The 6,320-nt window shown below is 39.0% G+C and overlaps 1 long non-coding RNA gene across 1 annotated transcript; it reads left to right on the plus strand.

Moving 5' to 3' along the window:
- The first annotated feature begins 2,836 nt into the window (after positions 1 to 2,836).
- On the plus strand, positions 2,837 to 5,732 carry LOC117524964. Its single transcript, XR_004564920.1, has 3 exons — positions 2,837 to 3,121; positions 5,179 to 5,501; positions 5,632 to 5,732. It is a non-coding gene; the product is annotated as an uncharacterized LOC117524964 (long non-coding RNA).
- The last annotated feature ends 588 nt before the right edge of the window (positions 5,733 to 6,320 follow it).

Consider the following 6,320-nt stretch of genomic DNA (forward strand, 5'->3'; position numbering starts at 1 on the left):
GCTGAAGGCTCTGCCTCCCATTCTACTCTACAAACCCTAGGAACTACAAGTACATAAGCCTGCAGTCCTGAGAGCGAAGCGCTCTATTGGGGTGATATGTACTATGAGGTCCCTAAGATAAGATGGGACCTGATTATTCAAGACCTTATAAGTAAGAAGAAGAATTTTAAATTCTATTCTAGAATTAACAGGAAGCCAATGAAGAGAGGCCAATATGGGTGAGCTATGCTCTCTCCTTCTAGTCCCTGTCAGTACTCTAGCTGCAACATTTTGAATTAACTGAAGGCTTTTCAGGGGAACTTTTAGGACAACCTGAAAATAATGATTACAATAGTCCAGCCTAGAGGAAATAAATGCATGAATTAGTTTTTCAGTATCACTCTGAGACAAGACCTTTCTAATTTTAGAGATATTGCACAAATGCAAAAAAGCAGTCCTACCGATTTGTTTAATATGCGCATTGAATGACATATCCTGATCAAAAATGACTCCAGATTTCTCACAGTAATGAATGCAGCGAGATGTGGCACCAGCCCATCCTCCCACATCTGACCTGTCCAACTACTAGTAGATCTGATGGTATGTACTCACTGTATTTCAGTGGTACCCAAAGTATTCCAGAAAGGGCCAGAGAGTGCAGGTTTCTTTGCAGTCACTGACTCCAGCAGGGGATTTCACTGATTAACATCACTTTGAACAGATGAGATGAGTTAATCAGTGAAACCCCCTGCTGGAGTCAGTGGCTACAAAGAAAACCTGCAGCCTTTTGGCCCTTTCTGGAATACTTTGGACACCACTGCTGTAGAATATATTTTATTATATAAAATTTCACTATGGAGGTCAACAGTGGTATCTAATGACTGTATAATTTTGACCCAATGTTTTGGGGTTGAGTAATGGCAGCAAAGGTCCAGCCTCGTCCAGTGGCCTATTTTTATGTGTTGACCTGGATTTGACCCAGAAAAAGCAGGTCAAAGTTGGAGGCATTTTAAGTCTTGAGAGAAGGGTCTGAGATGTACCTATGTGCCAAATATCTTGGTGTTACAATAATTTGATCACCAGCATCCATATAACTGTTCAAGTTATCAATGTATTATAGCAATTCTTCTTTTATTACAGATGAACATCATTAAATGGCAGCCTATGAAAAGCTTTATCTGGTAAATCAGAGTGAAAAGAACATGCTTTTTGACTCTTAGGCAATTTAAGTCCATTAAATGTGCTCTACAACATTAAGAAGGGACTCGTCCATTCTGTTGTCTCTTCATTTGCATAATTTAATGAATTCAATTCATTGTAATGCAATACCAAGTGCACCAGGAATGTAGAATGGACAGTTTGAGTTAATGAAATGTGTTAACGGTATCATCATTTGCTTGTATGTTAATTAGTCCAATTAATTTCCCCTGCTCAGTAATCTGAATATTGTAATAATCTTTGCACCCCTTCAGGAATGAAATTGGCAATGCACAGACCTCTGGGAAAATCTGCACAAGAATCATGCACACCCTCCTCCAAAATGTGAGTGCATTGGGAAAACTCTTGGAAGTTTAGGTTTCAAGAATGTTTTTCTGTCAGGGTCGTTTTATGGGTTTGTGTTTCCACTCTTAAATATGTAGACGGTGACCGTAATGCTTTCAGGTATTGAGTCAAATCGTGTCAACCTTTGAAAATGTGTCAAAGTGTGAAGCTTGTCTTACTTGCTGTTGTGTCAGAAAACAATCAGGTTTTTCTGATTGTTTCTATATATTGTGATTGTGATTATATATTGTGACCTGATTGTTTATATATATGTACTTGTGATACCCTTGTTTGCGATGTCCATTTCAGAACTGGTGAAAATCAGTTATATTTTATTGAAATTATCATGGCCATAAGAAAATGTAATGGAGTGTATTTCAATAAACACTTCTTGCTTTATAGCCAACGGGAGATAAAAGTAGCACCTGTAAAGCTGCATACTCCTTTGTTTTTGCTGAGAGAGAACGTCTTTTAATGTGCACAGTCAGATCCTCTTTGTTACTGCTACGTTTTCAGCACTTCAAAAGAATTTATGAAAGAACCATGAGACCCAATTCAATTTGATAATCCAAAACAATTTCCATTCCATAATAACAACGAAAGCCTTTAAAGTTTTGCCAGTTCCATATTGTTTGTGACTGACTGATGTTGTTTAAAACCAAAAAGGTGATTGTGTGCTTTTATTGCACCATACGGGTTTGGGTGCTCTCCATCTGTGAAATTGTACATCAACATCTTTCAATTCATGTGCAAAAATACATAAATGCAATAAGTGTACAGAGGCAGGTGATCACCGTAATCATGTAATAACATTTCCAACTGTAGAGGAGATAGGATTCAAAATGCTATTGGGATTATGGTTCTTAAGCATGGAGAGGTAATGTGAACTGTTGGCAGAAATGACTTATTTCATTATACTGTCCCAAATATACAAAATCCTTGGGTGTTTCATTCCTATCTTTGCCCAATTTTAACTGTTTCCCCAGTTGTTGAAGGATAGGCCTGCAATTTTACAAAATGACTATTATTTGCCTTTCTCAAGGAATCAACAACTTGAAAGTACAGTGTAAGGAATTGTTGGGGATTTGCAGCTGCATTCATTTACATCTCTCTGAGATGTGAGAAATCCCACCGAATTTGGAGCATAAAGCGTTATATATGAAGCCCTACATTATTTGTAAGAAGAAAAAAAAACCCCTCTTGTATCTACCTTCATAACTTGTTTACACTCGGCTACTCAATGCTGTTTTTGCCTCTTAAACTATTTGCATATTTTAAACCATCAGCAAAAAAAAAAAAAAAAAGAAAGAGTTGTGTGTTTGTATTTTTCTAACAGATTCTTGCCCTTCATCATCTGAAAAACAGACTGAGATGGAGACAATCATTTTCTCAAGGCACGGAAGCACAGCATGGATCAACTCAATATCCTGATGGCCCCCGTCTACTCAATGTGGACAATTTCAACAGAAGGTCATCTTTTTTTTTATTTTATTCCAGAGACAATTTGGTGACCTCCCTGTGGAGCCTCAGCAGGATCAGAGGAGACAAACGGCTACAAAACTGCCATGTTGACATTGCGTTCAGTTCTGGACTTCTCAAGGTGAACATGGGGGTTTTTATGCAAACCTGGAAGCCACAGCCAGCATCTTGTTTGGATTTTCAGTTTCAGTTATTGCTTACCACCAGCAGTTTCATATGAAATCAACATGTCGTTTAAATTAAAGACATTCATCGGCCAATAGCATAATAAATGGTTATGCAAACTGCAGCACAGTGCCAAAGTAATATACTTGTATATATTTTTTATTTCTTTTGTTTGTTTGATTCCATTGTTTTTCAGAAAATGAGATCAATATTTTGGCATCTATTTTGGCACAGCCCTGGTGTTTTCTTTTATTGGCAGTACTGTACAAAGTCTTACCCCACTTTGTCTGTATGTGAGGTATTTTTTTACATTGGTATGTCAGTAAATCAAGAATTTGTAATTTCCAGATGTTAATTTCTGGGTTGAGGGGAGTCACATGTTGGAGATGTTTGCCTATTTATTGAAGAAAATAATATGTGGAAGAAAGTACTCTGATCTATGTATGTGTTCTGCCACATAAGAACTTGATTTGTTTGTCAGTATACACACTAATGCATGAGTCCACAAACGGGATAATAATTAATTGAACACATCATGTTCTCATAAAGCTCAAATGAATACAGTGTAAAAAAAAAAAAAGTGGTGCTGTTTATTTTGAACAATTAAAAAAAATACATCAAAGATAAATATATAGAAAAAGACAGAAAAAAAATCTGAAATCTAAGTTGCAGATTGGTCTTTTGTTAGCGTACTTAATTATTAATATTTTTTATGTTTAGAAGCTCCTCATTTTTTCATCATCTTTGATTTAGTATTGGGTTTTTCTTGCCTTACAAGAAAGCTGCACTTATGCACTCATCGATGTTGGCTATTGGCAGCTTTTTCTTTGATTCAATGTGTTGAATCAGTGTTGGCGTAGGTGGTTGAGAGAGCCACTCTGATTGTCTGTGCAGCTTTTTGCAAATCAGTACCCCAGAAGAGAAATGGAAGTGATGAAACCAAGTAAATGACAAAGTCAGGAGGGTACACACATATCGCATTTCATATATACAGGGTGACACCCCCCCCCCCCCCCCCAAAAAAAAACCCAGAACCCATAAAAATTGTAATAAATCCTACAAAGGTGCAGCAAATTTCTTGAAATTTTCTGGACTTAAAGTTCAGTCTGTGTACGATCATTCCACAAAGTTTAAGTTATCTTGGTTGCTTTGCATAAAAGTCATGTTCTTTCAAAATTATGCTCCACATGGTATGATTTGTTGGCGAAATAGGCCTCCAGGCAGAATGTCTTTTCCTTGGTTGATCAAGACATGTCTTGGGGAAGATGATTGCCTTTTGAATTATTAGAATTTATTATAATTTTATGGGTTCTGTTTTTTATTTTTGTTATTTTGTTTTTTTGGGGGGTGGGGTCACCCTGTATTTTGACACAGCTGTCAGTGACGAACAGGAGTGCAGTAGAACATTGTTTTGTATACCATTTTAGATCTCTACAGCAACGCGCTACTGGCAAGTGATGGTCTAAAGGTTAAAGCGGTGGGGGTGGGCTTGAGTTCAGAGGATCCTTGGTTGAAGTCCCTATCAGACTGAAAATCACTAAGTTGCTCCAAGTTGAGTGCCTTGGATGGCAGCATGCTGACATTGAGTGTGTGTGGCTGAACATGAGGCACAACTGTACAGGTGCATATAAATATAGAAATGCAGTCCATTTACTAGCGCCGCCTACTGGCATGAAGGGTTTACACACAGAAAGTACATGGTAGATGGCTGTCTGCTGTAGTCTCTCCAGTGTATTTAAATGCAATTTTTGTGGGGTGTTGGGAGGGGGGGGCACAAACTCATAGATGTGTCTCCCCGGTGTGTACCCTCTTTCAAATTACAAAATTGAAAATCAAAGATTTGTTTGTTTATTTTTAATGCCTTTACACAGCTCACCACAAGGCCCTGGCCCACACTTTATGAACCACTGAATTAGAAGATTACAAAAACAAATTGTTGCTCACAGCAGTATTTGTTTTGCAGTGTACAAAATAGAAAGTAATGCCTTTTTTTTTTTTTTTTTTTTTTTTAAGATTGCTCCTCAAGGTCAAATGTGACAGCAGTTTGAACTGACTGGAGTCGAGTCGTGGAAAAGCTACATGACAGCAGTTTGCCTCCAGTGTTATTAAGCCCATTGAAAATGATTTAGGATATGAAAGGAATCGTTTTGTGTCTGGAAATGTACATTAAATGGTGTCAACAACATCCCTGAGGTCAGCATAGAGTCCCCACGGAGACTGAATCTGGCTTCTGCGTTTGAGGAAGGAACACCCTGCTCCCCCTCCACCCACCCCGAGCGGGGGCTCGGCGACGGCTCTCAGTTTCTCTCGTCATGTCCCTGGCAGCTTTGACACAGGTAATATGTATGCAGGCTGACAGTGCCCACGATGTGCAGCAGAGACAATGATGTACATATCATTTTCCTCCCTGACTGATTGAAGACTGTAATCTGTGCTGGACTTTCTCTCTGATTACACACGTCTCAGGGAGCAAAACAAGGACTCTGAGCTGCCACCGGCCACTGCGCTCATCCAGGGGCTTTCAGCCTTCAAGAGGACTAGAGTCCGCCTTTAAGGTGAGCTCAATTTCCTCCCATTTACACTATTGTTACAAGTGTCGGATAGAATGCATCTGGTAGATGGTGGTCAAACAGCGGCTGTCTGAAGATGACATAGGAACAGAGATGTCTCTGCACGCCCAAGGTCATCCTATTCTGCAGCTCGGCTGCAGACGTTCAGAGCTGCTGCAAAGGCCCTGACAAAGAGAGGAAAACTAAGTCACACATTTTACATTCTTTATGTTTTGCATTACAAAAGTGAAAGTGTCTCCTGCAGCTCTACAGGCCTCAACATGAAATATGCTGCACATATTATAAAAAAAAAAATCTGTATTCTTTGTGGGGAAGATGTTTCCTCTTGAAGGAAACCAATTTGAAGAATGAGTAAATGTAAATATGGTTGAAACAACATGCTGAGATGTTTGTCAAGAATTAACCTGCCAGCATAACCTTGGAGGAACACAGGTGACTTTATGGAAACATGGAGAGATTTCTCTGTTGACAATAGGTCAGTCCTTTACAGAACGTACCTATGCACATTACAAGGTGGGTCTCTGGGGAGAAGTAATGGGTTCTGGGCAATTGACCAACTTGCCATGCTTTAGTGCACCTGCACTG

Source organism: Thalassophryne amazonica, chromosome 14 (assembly GCF_902500255.1).
Source record: "Thalassophryne amazonica chromosome 14, fThaAma1.1, whole genome shotgun sequence".
In the NCBI taxonomy this organism is placed as follows: Eukaryota; Metazoa; Chordata; class Actinopteri; order Batrachoidiformes; family Batrachoididae; genus Thalassophryne; species Thalassophryne amazonica.